Below are 17,952 nucleotides of genomic sequence, written 5' to 3'. Positions count from 1 at the left end.
ACCCCCGCGCCCTGAGTGCACAAGTTTCGTGCACCAGGCCTCTAGTCCTATATAATAAAAGGGCAATAGGCAAATCGACCAAACAGCGGAATGACCAATCTCTATGACATAAACTGATCACCAGGGGGCAGATGCTCAATGCAGGAGCTGCCCCTAGGTGGTCAGTGTGCTCCCACAGGTAGAGTTCCACTCAGCCACAAGCCAGGCTGATAGCTGGCGAGTGTAGCGGCCCACCTCCGCAGCAGTGCTAGGGATGTCCGACTGCCGCTGAGGCCTGCTCCCCGTATCCCCTGAGGGCTCCCAGACTGTGAAAGGGTGCAGGCTGGGCTGAAGGACCACCCCCCCCCACCCTGAGTTCACGAATATTGTGCACTGGGCCTCTAGTAAAATGAATAAATAAGAATTACAGTGAGCAAATGGTTTTATTTTATCATTGGATGAATACTACTTTAAAACAGCCTTGCTCTTTGTCTTGGGTAACAATGCATTCAAAAATTTATTGGACTTCAGAAGGACATAGTTCTCTAAATTGAGGGTTTGTTGCCTAAACCAATACATATTCCACTAAGGGGAAAAATGGATGAATTTGTACAACTTTCCATAGCTTGACAGCCATCTGATTTACCTCAGCACCAAGGAAGATTAAAACTGCTCTCAAAGGCAGATGTCATCTTACTTGTTTGACTAGTGGAATTATTCTAACCATTCATCTCTCTCATTACCATTGCAAAAATGAAAGAATATCTGGAAATGGAAACAAAAAAGAATGTAACTAAAAGACCAGAGTTAAATGGATATATCAAAACTTTTTTTATGTCACAAGTTCCCAGGCTTTCATTCTGTCAACAAGCACAGCACTGGGGAAGGTGAACCTTTCTGTTATTTAAAATAACTAGAGACTAAAATACCACAATGTAACCAAAGTATAAAATACTACAAAGTGTTAGGAAAATTACTATAGAAATGATTACCATCGGCCTGATTCTTCTAAGTCTAACAATAGTGTTAAATCCACATAATTACCTAGAATATGCCATTCAGTCTATTATTCAATCTCCATCTATAGTCTTTTATTTTTATTTTTTTTATTTTTTGGTCTACCCTCAAAACATGATGTAAGGATTAAAGAAGCAACTTGTCAATAACTCTTTTTTTTTTTTTTTTTTTTCTCCAAGGGAAAAGCTCCTCTCATTCTAAGTGGTATTGGATATGGTTTTCACTCTTAGGAACAAAAAGAAAAAGGAAGAGCAGTTAGCAAAAATAACTTAGAAAGCCATGACTATTTTTGCAGGGAAGACAAGCCATACACAATTTGAGGCCAGAACTCATATCAACTTTTCATGATAAAGCGCCACCATAATGGCACCCGGTTTAATCTCCTTGAGGTCCTTTGGTTTGGCTGCCAGAGTTTGTCTTCAAGACAATTTTGAGGCAGATTTATTAGGTTTGAGATGTGATTCTGAATGAAGCTCTTTGTATTGCTGGTGTTTAGTCATTTCACTGGAGATCATGAATTCATAACAACGTAGTATTCTTAGAGCTAATATTGCCCATCTTCATGTAACATGTGCAAATCTTACCAGAGTGCAATTCCATTTACTCCACAGATTTTTGTGCCATTGTTACCACATTTTTCTTCTTCATACATTATAAACCTGATTAAATATACTTTAATTTTAAGCAATTAATAATCTTTTACAGGAATTAAGAAGATTAAGGTAACCACATATTTATTATTTTTAGTGCTTTTCATTACTTCTTATTGATTCTTGGTTTCATATAGTAACATTTCCCCCTGGCCTTAGCATTTCTTGTAGTACAGATGTGCTGAGATATATTTTGCTGCTTCATTTGTCTGAAAATGTCTTTACTTTATTCTCATATTGAAGGACATGCTATGTATAAAACTCTGGCTAATGTTTTCCTTTTAGCTTTTTAAATATATTATTCTACTTTCTTCAGACATGAAATTTTTAGATAAAAACTTAGTCATCATTTGTATCTTTGTTTGCCTGTATGTACTAGTAATGTGTATTTTTTTCCTATGGCTATTTTTAGCATTTTTCTCTTGATAAGCAATTAAACTATGATGTGCCTCGGTGTAGTTAGCTTTATGTTTATCTTGCTTGAGGGTTCCAAAGTTTTTTTGGATCTGTGAACTGATGTTTTTACCAAATTTTTGAAATTTTATGGTCATTATTGATTTTTTTTCTTAGTTCTCAAGCATGCCACTTACTTTAGATTAGTCCTACTCCTTAGATGTGGCCCTTTGGGGACTCTAACAAGATGACTGAGATCCATAGAAAGGCTTGCATGGCATTCATATGACTCCTGGCATTTTAAGATCCTTTGAATCTCTGGTGTGGGGTGACTCTCAGTCCAAAAGCAGCCACCCTCTGTCAGGCCAGGTGGTCTCTCCCTACACATGTGCAACCAAACCCTCAGCCAAGAACCTCCTGTGTAGATTTATGGGGCACCATTTCCATACAGATCCCTCCTCTCCAGTACACTATCCCTTCATTTACAGAAGTTTTTGTCATTTCAAACTTTTAACCTGCCTCCTGCATTCAATGAGTCTATAGTCTCTGCCTGGGCCCAATTCCCTGAACTGTCTTCTGGAAAATTCCCAGGCAGGAGGCCAGAGGAAGATGCTCATCTTGCAGTATTTGCTTTTCTCAATGATAGCAGTTCTGAGTGGTCTGTGTTCAATCCCTGAAAACAGTTGTCTTATATATTTTTACAGTCATATAGTTTCTTATGGAATGAAGGAAAGTAGTACACTTACTTCATTATGGTGTGAGGCAAAATTCAGATTTTCTTTTATGCATGCAAACTGACATGGGTCAGGTAAAATTGTAAAGTTCCAAAATATTGGACATGAAGAAATTGTGGAGAACCAAGATGGCGGCATAGGTTAACGCCGGAGTTTGCTGCTTTGAACAACTACTTCAAAAGTAAAACTAAAAGACGGAAGGGACATCACCCAGAACCACAGGAATGCTGGCTGAGTGGAAGTCCTACAACTAGGAGGAAAGAGAAACGCATACGGACACTCAGAGGAGGCGCAGTGCTGAAGTCAAATTCTGAGGTGCGGAGTGCGTGGAGCAGGCTGGTGGCGGAGGGCACGATTGTTGTTTTCAATCGGGAGGGAGTCGCAGACTCTGAGCTCCAGATACAGGTGAGTCTTTAGGGACCCAGACTCAAACGGGAGAAGTGGGACTGTCTGGCTTCGGTCAGAGCGAGTGCAGCTTTCTCTCCGAGCTTTGCAGCGGGTGCTGGAACTCAGAGAGGCAGAGCCCCTGGGGACAGGACTGAGAGCCGCCATAACTGCTCTCTCCGGCCCACCCTGTTGATCCTGTTTGACCTGCCCCGCCCCGCCCAAGCCCTGCACAGAGGCATTTGCCAGATAGCCTCAGGCAAAGGCTAGATTAGCACCTCCCTAGAGGACAGAAGTTCTCTCACTGCTGACACAGCTGAATCTCATAGCCACTTGGCCTGGAGGTCAAACCCTCCCTGGAATTAGCTACAACAATCAAGATTTAACTATAAGACTGCAAACAAAGACCACTAGGGGGTGCACTAAGGAAGCATAACAAAATGCGGAGACAAAGAAACAGGACAAAATTGTCAAGGGAAGACATAGAGTTCAGAACCACACTTTTAAGGTCTCTCAAGAAATGTTTAGAAGCCGCCGATAAACTTAATGAGATCTACAAGAAAATAAATGAGACCCTCGATCTTATATTGGGGAACCAACTAGAAATTAAGCATACACGGACTGAAATAATGAATATTATACAGACTCCCGACAGCAGACCAGAGGATCACAAGAATCAAGTCAATGATTTGAAATGCGAGGAAGCAAAAAACACCCAACCGGAAAAGCAAAATGAAAAAAGAATCCAAAAATGCGAGGATAGTGTAAGGAGCCTCTGGGACAGCTTCAAGCGTACCAATATCAGAATTATAGGGGTGCCAGAAGATGAGAGAGAGCAAGATATTGAAAACCTATTTGAAGAAATAATGACAGAAAACTTCCCCCACCTGGTGAAAGAAATGGACTTACAGGTCCAAGAAGCGCGGAGAACCCCAAACAAAAGGAATCCAAAGAGGACCACACCAAGACACATCATAATTAAAATGCCAAGAGCAAAAGATAAAGAGAGAATCTTAAAAACAGCAAGAGAAAGTAACTCAGTTACCTACAAGGGAATACCCATACGACTGTCAGCTGATTTCTCAACAGAAACTTTGCAGGCCAGAAGGGAGTGGCAAGAAATATTCAAAGTGATGAATACCAAGAACCTACAACCAAGATTACTTTATCCAGCAAAGCTATCATTCAGAATTGAAGGCCAGATAAAGAGCTTCACAGATAAGGAAAAGCTAAAGGAGTTCATCACCACCAAACCAGAATTATATGAAATGCTGAAAGGTATCCTTTAAGAAGAGGAAGAGGAAGAAAAAGGTAAAGATACGAATTATGAACAACAAATATGCATCTATCAACAAGTGAATCTAAGAATCAAGTGAATAAATAATCTGATGAACAGAATGAACTGGTGATTATAATAGAATCAGGGACATAGAAAGGGAATGGACTAACTATTCTTGGGGGGGAAAGGGGTGTGGGAGATGCGGGAAGAGACTGGACAAAAATCGTGCACCTATGGATGAGGACAGTGGGTGGGGAGCGAGGGCGGAGGGTGGGGCGGGAACTGGGAGGAGGGGAGTTATGGGGGGGAAAAAAGAGGAACAAATGTAATAATCTGAACAATAAAGATTTAATTTAAAAAAAATAAAAAAAATAAAAAAAAATAAAATAAAACAAAATATTGAAATAAAGTTTGCTAGCAACATATTCAGTACATACGTATTCCTTAGTGAATATATGCCGTGGCTGACCAGCAGATCCTGAGTGACAGATGAATGATTACGCTGACACACATTTCTATGAAAGAGAGGGCTAAGAGACTGCTTGGCTCTAGGAACCAAACAGCCCCGTTCACCTGCCTCTTTAGGCTTTTATTGTAGTAACAGCTTGAATTAAAATTAACTTCTAGATACTATCAGCAGGGTAAGTATCCTTGAGAAAACACATGCATCTGCAGTGTCCTTTAAGCAAGGACGTCTAAAGACTAAACATAAAGATTCCAATAAAACACCTGGGGGCTCAGACTTGTCTGGAAAAGCCAAGGCAGGGTCTGCCGCCTTCGGGCAGGTCCCTCTAGAAGCCTCGACCTTTTGAGATTCCTCCTTATAGACTTTCCAACCAAGTCCTGTGCTTCTCAACAAATATACATAAAATGTTTTGTATTAAGTTGACTGAAGTTCATTGATAGGACTAAATTTTCTATCACCAAGATCTCTAAAAACCTCTCAAGTATGATGTTGGGGCTAACATGCATTGATCTTATGAGAATAAATGTTATTTAGGACTCAAGTAAAACCTCATTCATGAGGATAGGTGTTAGGCTAAGTTTTATGTCATCAACTTTTAGAATAAGACATGAAAATGTAATCATTTAAGTAAAGTTCAGTCTGCTCAAGGCCACAAATATCCAATATAGCTAATGTATTTCATTTTATTTGTATATTGCAAAATTTGTACACAGGACACAATCCTTATGAAAGTTGGTAAAGCTAGAAGACTTTCACAAATAGATTGTGCTCAAATAGATTGAACATATTTTTGTTCATAAAGGAAAAGATTAAGGGGAAAATCTTTCACTAACACAAACAGATTAGTTGTTGAACCCAGCTGAGCAGTGAAGTTATCATGCTTCTATGTAATCAGAAGATGAGGCTTTGATAACATTTCCATCAATCTAGTTGAAAGTATTCCAATGAATATCTGAGCTTTGTTGAAATTTTTACTTGTATGAGACTTGTAATAGATGCTTTCAGAATAGTGTTTTTATTTTTATCATAGCTTTATACCAGACTTAGAGTTGAAGTGTGAATAAAAGAAAGGGGAGATTTCTCTTATCAATCCCTAAGGTAAGACTATGAAGAATAACTTGCCCCCAAAATCTGTTTTTTGTAACTGTGTTTTGATTTTTCTTAAAGACAATTCAAAAATCAAAGAATCCAAGAAGAATTGTGCCCAGAAGGTTTGCCAGCATATAAAAGATTATGTATTTTAGTTATTCATTCTATTTCTCCCTGAGGCCAGGAAGTGATACCAAATAAGCTCTTTTACTTGGTTATTCATTATTTTTTGTTTAGTCTACAAACATTCATTGAGCAGTTACTATATGAGCTAGATGTGACTCAATTTCCCTTCTTTATATTGGCGGTGAAAATAGAAAGGACTTGCTGCTTGAGGAGAGCCCTGTCCTTATCATTAACCCCATTTGCTGGAACTTTCCCATTTAGGAATAAAATTACAAATGGAGTGATTTTTTACTTCTCTAACTAAAACAAACTTCCTGCTAGTTAAAATTAATTCTCTACCACAAGTTTTACCCAATTCACCTTTAAAAAAATTATTTTTAAGTATTCAGGGAATTAGCCTGTTTCCCCCTTCTTTTCTGTTGCTGTTGCCTGCGATCATTTTCTTTACTCAACAACTATACATTAAGCACCTACTAAAGGCCAATCACTGTTTAAAGTACCTAGTTACAAACAGACATCAATCTCTTGTCCTTGTGGAGCTTATATTGTAGGAGAACAGGGGCAAAACACAACATAAATTTTAAAAAGTATATGGATATTAGAAGGTGATAAATAATGTAGAAGGAAGCAGGCTATGGAGTATGGAGATTGTAATTCATATAAGGGAGTCAGGTAGGACCTCACTGACAAGGTGACCTGGAAGAAATGAGGGAGTGAGCTATGTAGAGGTGTACGGAGAAGAGTGTTCTTAGAAGTAGAAGCTCTAAGTAAAAGGTCTTGAGACAGAAGTCTGTTGTGTCCCAGGAAGCACGTGGAGGTCATTTGGCTAGAATGAGATGAACTTGAAAGAAGGTAGTATATGAGGTCCACCAGGGGATAAGAAGTAGGACAGATGATGTAGGGCCTTGAAGCCATTGTAAGGACCTTGACTTTTACTCTGTGAGAGATAGGGAGACATTGGAAGGAATAAAGAACTAATATGACATTTTAAAAAGATTGCTTTTACTGCTGTGCTGAAAACTGCCTGAAAAAGGCAAAAATGGGAGCAGAGAGATGAATTAGGAGGCTGTCTTAGTAACCTAGGCAATCTATTTTGGTGATTTGGACCCAGAGTAGTGGGAGGAGAGGAGGAGGTATAAATGGTCATATTCTGGATACATGTTGAAAGTATAACTGAAAGGATTTGCTGGCAAATTGGAAGTAGATTATGAGAGAAATAAAAGAATTGGAATGACTTTAACATTTTGTGCTGAAGAAATTAGAAAAAGATCTCTATTAACTAAGATGGGAAAGACTATAGGCTGAACAGGTTTGGTTGGAAGGAAAAGAGAAATTCTGTGTTGGATATGTTATTCTTGTAATGTTTATTAGAGATTCAAATTGAGATGCTGGTAAGAATTAGATACAGGGTTTGGGTGTTCAGAGAAGAGAGGCAGGAGCTGGCGATATAATTTTGGATGTCATCAGTATATAAATGGCATTTCAAGCCACGGGACTGAATGAGATTGCCAAGGAAATGATTAATGGTAAGAGTCAGAGATGAAGTGGAACTGGGAAATGTTACAGCAGAAAAGCCAGGAAAATGTTACAGAAGAAAACCAAGGAAAACAAGGGATCTTAAAAACCACATGAACAACATTCTCCAAGGCAAATGTTGAAATATCAAAGAAACTGAGGATTAAGAAATGGTTTTGGAGTTAGTATTGTGGAGGTCAACTGTGACAGTGAAATGATAGAGGAAAAACCTGATTGGTGTGATTTAAGAGAAGGAATTATATTGGAGACATCAAGTTTGCATTGATCTTCAAGGACTTTTGTTTTGTTTTGTTGTAAAGTGGAGCAGAGAAATGTTGAGGTAGTTGTAGGGAAAAATAGAATCAAATTATTTTTAAGATGGAAAAAGTAAGTTTGTTTTCATGTTGATGAGAATGAGAGATTGAGGGTGCAATTTTTTGAATAAGTGATAAGGGAATGTGCAACCTGGGCTTTAGTAGGCAGCATGACCAGTTCATCCACAGTAATAGGAGGAAGAGTAAATATTGCAAAAGTTGGTTGATGGCCCTAGCTGGTTTGGCTCAGTGGACAGACCATTGGCCTGTGGACTGAAGAGCCCATGCCCAGGTTGCAGGCTTGACCCCCAGTAGGGGGCATGCAGGAGGCAGCTGATCAATGATTCTCTCTCATATCATTGATGTTTTTATCTCTCTCTCCTTCTCCATTCCTCTCTGAAATCAATACAAATATATATATTTTTAAAAGTTGTGTGGCAAGTTGTGTAAGTTCTCTTCTGAATGCTCCCATTTTCTCTGGAAGTTGATAATAACATGGTCTTCAGGTGAGAGTGAGGCTTGAGCAAAGCTATTGGAAGTTTCAGGGGAAAAGAGAAGAGGTGAAATAATTACCCCAGAAAGTGGGAAAGTACATACCATGAGGAAGCAGAGTATGAGTGCCCAACAGTGTAAAGACCCCCCTAGAATTTAATGGTTATGAACTGAAAATAAATTAATTTATCTGAATGTGTTTTACTCCAACCACATTTAACTGTGTGGGTGGAGCCATGGAATGGGTGGGGAAATGGATTTAAACAGGCTTGTGGTTTAGTCAAGCAAGTGAAACAAAGGAAAGGCAATGGAATTGAGGGAGTCTGAAAGAGTGTGATTAAAATGATTGACTATAGAATTCAAGAGTGACAAGGAGGAACAGAGGTCATGAGGAGGTGAAGGAAAATGAAGGTTCTGACGAAAACAGGAGAGGTCATCATTTTTGGCATTTCCGTCCATATTTTCAGATTGCTGAGTATGCTCACACACCCACATGCTCACATCAGCATAGCTATGGCAATATGACCTGTTTAAACAAGAAAAGATTCCTCATAAATGACCAGGCGTTCTGAGAATTTACTCAGCCTCAAGTAACTCTTGTGAAAAAATGCACTGGGTGCCAGACATTTGGAGTAAATGCAGAGATAAGTAGAGGAAAAGACACAGTTATTACCTAGAAGTAGATTTTGTTCTAGAAGAAATATAGGCATGTAAACAGGCAGTGTAAGCAGCCTTCATTTATTGTGGGATCTCACAGTCAGCTACAAAATCTCTGAACCATAATACAGATCTTTCCTGTAGCTGTTCTTACACCCAGGATTTCACACTATGCTAAAGACAAATATTCAGAGAGTTCTCTGTAGATATTGGTCCTTTTCTCCAAAATGCCTCACTACTCTGGCCTACAATTTTTATGGCTGTGATGTGCTTTTCCTCCATTCCCAGCTGGAAGTGACTGCCCAATTCCTGCGTATTATGTAGAAGAGACTAACCCTGTGAACCCTGAAAACTAGCTTCTGGTAGCTAACTGGCCTCAAATAAAATCTTAAAATCTAGCCTAGCAGCCATATTTGCACAGGGACCTCTCAAAACTGCACTTCAGGGAGAAGCCTCTGCACTAAACTGCCTGCGCTGGTGCTAAACTACCTGCCTACACTGTTTCTGCCATTTGAGCCAGCCATTATAAAGGAGTTCCTGGAGTCCTATTTCAACTACTAGGACTGAAGCTTTCCCCACTCATTCGGTACTGTGCAGATCTGACCAATTAGAGGGGTTCTGGTCTGACCAATCAGGACAGTGCCTTTGGATCAATCAAACTGTGAGGATTTGGAGTCCTCATTTGCATGAGGATGGACTAATCAAGGACGAGGGGTGGGGACTTCTGTCTATATAAGCCAGCTCTGCTGTGGCTCTGAGAATGCACTTTCTTTTTCTACCTAAGAAAGATGGGATCTCTGAGTGGAGCAGAGCTAAGTGCAGAGCAAAGCAGGGGGCATTAAGGAGCAGAGTAGAGGTGTCTAGCCAGAGTTGTCTGGGTGGCCCCATAGCTGGTCTAGAGCGCTGCCCTAAAATAGCATGCTATAGCACTGTTGAGCTGTTCCACACCAGTGCTGTTTTCACAGCCATGCTATATCATTGTTAGCACTGAATAAAGTTTCCTTCTTCACCACACCAAACACACCCCAAATTGGGGATTCTTATTGGTAATTAGTTGGCACCAAAGACCATCAGTTGACAATCCTTAACCAATTAACCATCATAAAGGAAGATTATAATGAATAAGCTAAATATCTAGTGTGGAAAGAGTACAAAATTGAGGGTAAGCACTCTACTAAACATAAATATAAATAAAGCAAACCTTATAGAAGAATTTATTATCTAAAAGAGATTATAATAAACACTACTACTAATATATAATCATTTAGAGCAGTGATGGCTAACCTTTTGAGCTCGGCGTGTCACCATTTTGAAAAACCCTAACTTAACTCTGGTGCCATGTCACATATAGAATTCTTTTGATATTTGCAACCATAGTAAAACAAAGACTTATATTTTTGATATTTATTTTATATATTTAAATGCCATTTAACAAAGAAAAATCAACCAAAAAAATGAGATCATGTGTCACCTCTGACACGTGTGTCATAGGTTCGCCATCACTGATTTAGAGTATACAATAAGATTTTGTATTATCAATCCTATCTAATAAAGAGGGAATATGCTAATTGACCCTCATGCCATCACAAAGATGGCAGCATCCATTGCCAATAAGGAGGGAATATGGTAATTGACTGCCCCACCCTCAAAGATGGCAACCCCCACAGCCACAAGATAGTGGAGCCCAGTCCCCTCAGCCCCGCTGCTTGCCTGCCTCTGAAGTCCTCCAGTCCCCTCAGCCCCCCAGTTGCCCAGGGCTGGCCCGAGGTGCAGGCAAGCCTCAGATGTCGGCTGCCCAGCCACCCAGGGCTGCCTGAGGCTCAGGTAACTAAGGCCGGCTGAGGCTTGCGCTGCCAGCAGTGGCAGCAGCATAGGTGTGATGGGGCATCACTTTCCCTGAACACCAGGTCGCCTCCCACACCTGAGGGCTCCGGACTGTGAGAGGGGTAGGCCAGGCTGAGAGACCCTCCCTCCAGTGCATGAATTTTCATGCACCGGGCCTTTAGTGAAATAATAAAGCATTTTATGAGGTAAATTGTGGTCCTGTAATATATCATGATCTATGGTTGTTGTAATTATTTTAGACTTAATTTATTTTAAATGGATAAGAATGGAGAGGAATGTGGCTAGGAAGAGAAAGTTTGTCAGGTAAATATTATGGACTTGAAAATCTCTAAAAGTGCTAGCATCATTTAGGTAAAATATTATATGCTATTAACTATAGGGGTTAGGAAGGCCCATTCTTCCACAGTGAAGTAATACAGGCCACTGCTAAGTTCTTTCCTTTAACCCTACTGAAGAGACAGAGGAAGCTAGGTAGTCAGGAATGGGACCAAGTGGGGAGGAAGTAGAACCAGGGAACCCAGGTAGTTGGAATTGCTAAGGCAACCCAGCTGGGTGGGGACTGAAGGGTGTGTGCTCAGGAGATGAGCTTTAAAATGTATGGATGTTGCTAGGACAAGCAGCTTGCAGATTACCAATCACATGGCAGTAACTAATCCCAAGAATGTTGCTAAGGCAGAATTCATTGAAAGAACCAATTAGAAGCTAGCAAGCATGTATCTACCCTAGACAAAGAAGCTCTCCCTTCCCCTCCTCCTCCTCCTCCTCCTCCTCCTCCTCCTCCTCCTCCTCCTCCTCCTCCTCCTCCTCCTCCGTCTCCTCTTCCTTCTCCTTTCTTTCTTCTCTCTCTTCTCCTTTCTTTCTTCTCTCTCTCTCTCTGGTGTACTGGGTTCCTGGGTCTCCTAGGGCAGGAGATATGCTCCCCTGCACTCATGTGGCTTATGGCCATGTAAGACTCCACACATGGACTGATGGACTTTAATTAGCTTGGATGCTGAACTACATCTGGCTGCAGCATGAAACAGAAACTGTGGACACTGGCCTGCTTTTGGAACCCCAGATAACCTTTTCCAGGACTGGCATCTCTCTATAAACTTTGCTTCCGCTAACCATTTTTGTCTGCTAATTCATTTATCTATTTTGTGAGACAACAAACTCAGACCAGACCACCACATTTTGGTTTCACTATCTCCAAGCTCTACTCTTTATTGTGAGATCTTGAAAATGCTGCTAATGTGGTTGAGGGAATGAATTAGTGCAGCTAAAAAGGTTAAAGAATACTTAGTGAGAAATAAAAATACACCTACACAAAAATCAATGCAGGAAAGAAAACACAAATGATTTCTTATAGACAAGAGAATATTTTGGAAAAATATCTAATAAAGATATTAACAAATTCAAAGCATAATAAGGAAAATAATAAAAATCCCTTAAAGTATTAGATAGGTAGTTATTAATGACCAACCTAAGGAATAGTTGATTAAATATTTTTCAAATCGCCCCTAGACTCATCCCAATTCAGGTAAATCGAAGCTATATGCTTGCTACTTAAGTTTTTCACAGCTGTTACATTCTTTCACTACCACGTTCTCAAACATCATTTGGTAGTATAAGCAGGACAATGAATGCAAGGAACAACACTTCCCTTCTGAATACAGGGGAAAAAGTAGCTGGTACAAGTAACATTTTTCAAAAGCTTTGAATATGAGAGAAAAAGAGATTGAGTTCCTCTTTCTTTTGTCATCTGATAATTGCAAAGTGTGCTTCCATGTAGATTTTGATAGAGACCAATATCTTTGTGCCTTGATTTCATAGTATTGTGGAAAGAATATGAGACCAGAAGGAGGAGGTCTGGATTATCATGTCAACTCGCTGAGAGAACTTGGGTAAGGCAAAACTTTCCAGAGCCTCAGTTTTTACATCTCTAGACAACTTAACTGGTAAGCTCTGATTTTTTTTTTCTTTTTCTTTTTCTTTTTTTTTTTTTTTTTTAGTAAATAAAGAAAGAATGCATAAATGAATTTTGGGTCATACATTACAAAGCAGAATCTAAGTAGCAGACTTTCAGTTGTCCAGGAACAGATTGATTTGATATAGTCAGGTTAATTATTTGTCTTATTTGAGTACATTAGTACATCTTTTCATTTCTGATAAAAAAAACACTTATTAAGTACTCACTACATACCTAATACTATGCATTAAAATAAATATAAATTTTAGACATTCTTCCTAAACTTGAAGAGTTTGGTGCTTTAGTAGAAAGTCAGGAATTCAACATATGAGGCATTTAGAAAAGAATATTATATATATATATATATATATATATATATATATATATATATATATATATATTATTACTATCCTAATAAAAGACAAAAAGGGTAATTAACCGTACCTCCGCTACGCTTCCCATTGGCTAATTAGGGCGATAAGCAAATTAACTGCCAACAAAGATGGCGGTTAATTTGCATACATAGGCACAATGCTGGGAGGTGAAAGGGGAAGGATGGAAGAACAGTGATCGGAAACTCAGGCAGCAGGCAAGAGCCGCGGGGCTGCCACCTCGCCTGTGTCCCGGTTGTCGCCATGGCGATTGGAGGGAGAGAGAGCCAGGACGCAGGCTGGGCGGCACCCAGCCTGCAGTGGACGCCATGGTGATCAGAGGGAGAGAGAGCCGCATCAGGATTGGAGAGCTGGGGTGCAGGTAAGGTGGTACCCCGCACCCCAGCACCTGACATGCAGAGGTCAGGGATGAAATGGCTTTTCCCAACCACATCTGCAAATATCCTGGGGATGGCATCACTGAAGAGTTCACAACAACTCTCTTACTTGGCAAGGAAGAAAACAGTTGGCAACGGAAACAATCCCTTACATCAAAGTTAAGGTCCCTCTGAGTAAAAAAGAATATTTCCAACGTAAAGGAGGGAGCAGGCAAAAATAATAGGTTCTCATGACTTCCACTGAAGTTTGAGCATATGACAGAGTCAAAACGAACATAGAAATTAAAACAGACAGTGAACATTCAAATGACCCGAATGAACTGTCACTGTTTGTCCCAATAGCAGCAATGCTTATGTGATAATATTGTTTAACAGACATACAAAACAAGTCACATGATAAGAGAGGTTCGGCTTCTCAAGTAAATTGAATATGTTCTTTAAAAGTTCTCATGTCCTCCCCTCTGACTATAATTCTTAATTTTCCAATCAGAAAATTACCCCAGGTGCTCCAGTAACATGCAGAACTCCAGTAACCTAACTTATTTAAAAAAAAAAACATCCCAATCATTTTTAAAATATTTAAATTGATATTTTAGGGTTAAAATTATAGAAGATATTTAGATCCAAATATATTTTCTGAATAGAAAATATTTCAGTTTTTGATTTAAAAAATAACATAAAAAATATTTAAGTGACACATTTTCCCAAGGAACTTTGAATTAGTGCCTTTCCCTCTAACTTTCTTCAAATTAAGAGAATCTATGGAGTTCCCTATACTGCACAAGTTTTAATGAAAGAAAATAAGACTTTCTAAGAGCATCAAATACATGTTTTCTTATTTACAAACATATATACTCTTCTCTCTCTCTCTCTCTCTCTCTCTCTCTCTCTCTATCTCTCTCTCTCTCTCTCTCAAATATATTCTTACTGATTCAGAGAGGAAAGGAGAGGGAGAGAGATAGAAACATCAATGATGAGAGAGAATCATTGATCAGCTGCCTCCTACACGCCCTGTACTGGGGATCAAGCCCACAACCCGGGCATGTGGCCTGACCTGGAATCAAACTGTGACTTCCTGGTTCATAGGTCGATGCTAAACTACTTTGAGTCACACTGGCCGGGCTCAATTCTTATTTATAAATTCATTCCAAGGACATATACAGCTTGAAAAGTTTTGGAAATAGTTTCAAAAAAACTAGCTTTTAAGTAACAAGAAAACAGTTCTAGAAGAAAGTTTAAATTAAAAGAAAAAATTGTTTTGATTTATTCAAGAGTGGGAACATCCTTCATGAAAATGTGTACCTTGACTGTGGATGGCTGGGTGGCCTTATCACACCTTAGGAATTCAAATGCTTTTTACAATGACAAGAAAGAGAGTTTCATCTCATTTCTCTCCCAGGGTAGATGTCTGTCAATAGAAGGTGCACATCAATAAAAGGAGGGGCTTGCACAATCAATCCAGAAAGTCAGCAATCTATGAATAATCCAGAACCGAGTATTTATCTCCTCTGCCACACTTCCTCCCAGCCAGTGAGCAAGATAATTACTCTCAAGTCAAGCTAAGTGCCCCCAGTCACAGTGGCCCAATGCTGACATACAAAGCATACAAATAATTCTCACTCTGGCATAAAAGTGACAACTTTCTTGGAAGAAAAGCAGATACTGTAAATTTCTCAAAGTCTTCCTAAAACATTTTTTAAAGTAATTTTTACTTCTTTAGAAAAAAAGCATACATGGCAAACCATCTGTAATAAAAGGCCCATTCTATAAAATTTTATCTGGTCCTACTCATATCTGCAATCATAACCATATTTATAGACAAATATATCTATACTAATAAAAGAGTAATATGCTAATTAGGCTGGGAGATCTTCCAGGAAACCTTCCAGATGTTCTTCTGGACAAAGCCATGGCGGTGGGGCTGAGGTAAAGGTGGTTAGAGGCCAAGAGGGGAGGGCAGTTGTGGTTGATCAGGCTGGTGGGGAGTGGGGCCATTGGGGGTAAGCAGACCAGCAGGGGGGCCAGTTGAGGGCAAGCAGGCCATCAGTGGGGGTCAGTTGGAGGTGATCAGGACAGTGGGGCGGGCAGTTTGGAGTGAGCAGGCCAGCAGGGGGACAGTTGGGGATGAGCAGGCCAGTGGGGAGGGAAGGTAGGGGCGAGCAGGCCAGCAGGGGGGGCAGTTTGGGGTGATCAGGCTGGCGGGGGGGCATTTGGGTGCAAGCAGGCCGGCAACGGTGGGGGGGAGCAGTTGGGGGCAAGCAGGCCAGCAGGCAGAGTGGTTAGAGGCAATCAGGCAGGCAGGCAGGCAGGTGAGCGGTTAGGAGCCAGCAGTCCCAGATTGCGATAGGGATGTCCGACTGCTGGTTTAGGCCCGATCCCTGTAAACTGTCAGTAGGACATCCATTGAGGGGTCCAAAATTGGAGAGGGTGCAGGCCAGGCTGAGGAACACACCCTCCCCTGTGCATGAATTTCGTGCACCGGGCCACTAGTTTATAAATAATAAATAATAAAATCTTGGATTGAATAGTAATCACTTTAAATTGAAGAACATTGACACTAAATACAAAAACCATTCAGAGAATGTATAGGAGTGTGGGCTCTAGTTTTTAAGACCTCATGAAGGAAACAGGATTTAATTAATCTAGTCACTCAGTTAACTAGTAACCTAGTTATAGGAAATAGAAAAAGTAATTGATTTAGAGAGAAAATTCTATGTTTCATTTGGAACATGGAAGTCCTTTTGAGACATTCAAGAAGAGCTGTCTAGCAGATAGATTTATTTGTATAGCTAGTAGTTGAAGCTATGAAAGTCAAAGTTCAGGTGGAGAAAGTGGATAAACAAGAAGTCACCCAAGAAGAGAATTCTAAAGAAAACTATCATTTTAGTTGAGTATTAAATAAACTGAGACAAAGATTTAAAAATCTTTAATAGATTATCAAGAAAATGACAAAAGAACACATACCACAAAACATTTTTCCTGAAATTATTTAGACAGGAGCAACATTTTAGTTGAGTTGCAGAGAGAATTAAGAGTAAGGATATAGAGACAGTTCATGTAAGCTAATGTTTTAAAAAACTTGACTTTAAATAGAAGGAGAGATATTGTGAAGAGACCTGACCATATTTAAATGCTGAGAAGGAATCAGTAGAAATAGAAAACATTTCCTAATGAGCATGGGAGTCTGCACACAGATAATGGGAATAGGTTTGAAGTTGCCTGTGGATTAAAATAAATTTGTTAGCGGAATGTCAAACTCAGTTTCTTTTTAATGACTACTACTTTGTATGTGAAATTGAAAACAAAAGGTTATACTGAAACTAAAAGGGAATTGGTTGGGTAGAAGCATGAGGAGAAAGTCAAAGGTTTATCATAGCTATTTTGAGTTTAACTGGGCAGGGAGAATAATTATGAAGAGTTATATACCAGACAAATGTTGGAGGCCATAGATTTATATGATCAGTCCAAGATCTTGTATGACTTGTTTTCCAGAAGTCATTTGTCTTGATATTAGAAAAAGAAAATGTGTACCCCTAACTGGTTTGTCTTAGTGGACAGAGCGTCGGCCTGTGGACTGAAGGGTCCTGGGTTTGATTCCGGTCAAGGGCACATGCCCGGGTTGAGGGCACAATCCCCAGTAGGGAGCATGCAGGAGGCAGCCATTATTGCCACCCGCCTTCTCACTGCTCCTTACCACTCAGCCCGCTGCTCCTTAGCGCTGCTCCGGCCACCGCCACCGTGGCTACGCTTGCCAGCCATGAGCCCAGCTTCTGGCAGAGTGGTGCTCCCCCTGTGGGAGCATACTGACCACCCAATAATGATTCTCTCGTCATTGATGTTTCTATCTCTCTCTCCATCTCCTTCCTCTTTGAAATCAATAAAAATATATTTGAAAAATATGTGTAAATTTGAATTGAATCAGAGTTATAGTATTATCAGATGAAAGAACAGAGAATAAGGGATTTGAGAGTATTATCAACTAAAGTATTGAAGATGTGAAAAATAAAGTCTTGACTTTATTTCACATAAAAAAGTGAATCTGATCCATGAGTGTGGCTCAGTGGTTGAGTGCCAACCCATACACCAAGAGGTCGCTGGTTCAATTCCCAATGTTGTTTCTCTCTCATGAATGTTTCTATCTATCTCTCCTTCTCTCTAAAATCAATAAAAACATATATTTTAAAAATAAATGAATCTGATAGGGAATCACCTAATTGGGAGAAAAAGAAGGAGTGAAGTTTCAACGAAATCAAAGAATATGTATAGTGTGAACAAAAACATGAAAAAAAGAAATG

Source organism: Myotis daubentonii, chromosome 1 (assembly GCF_963259705.1).
Source record: "Myotis daubentonii chromosome 1, mMyoDau2.1, whole genome shotgun sequence".
In the NCBI taxonomy this organism is placed as follows: Eukaryota; Metazoa; Chordata; class Mammalia; order Chiroptera; family Vespertilionidae; genus Myotis; species Myotis daubentonii.
Note: the sequence above shows the minus strand (reverse complement) of the source record.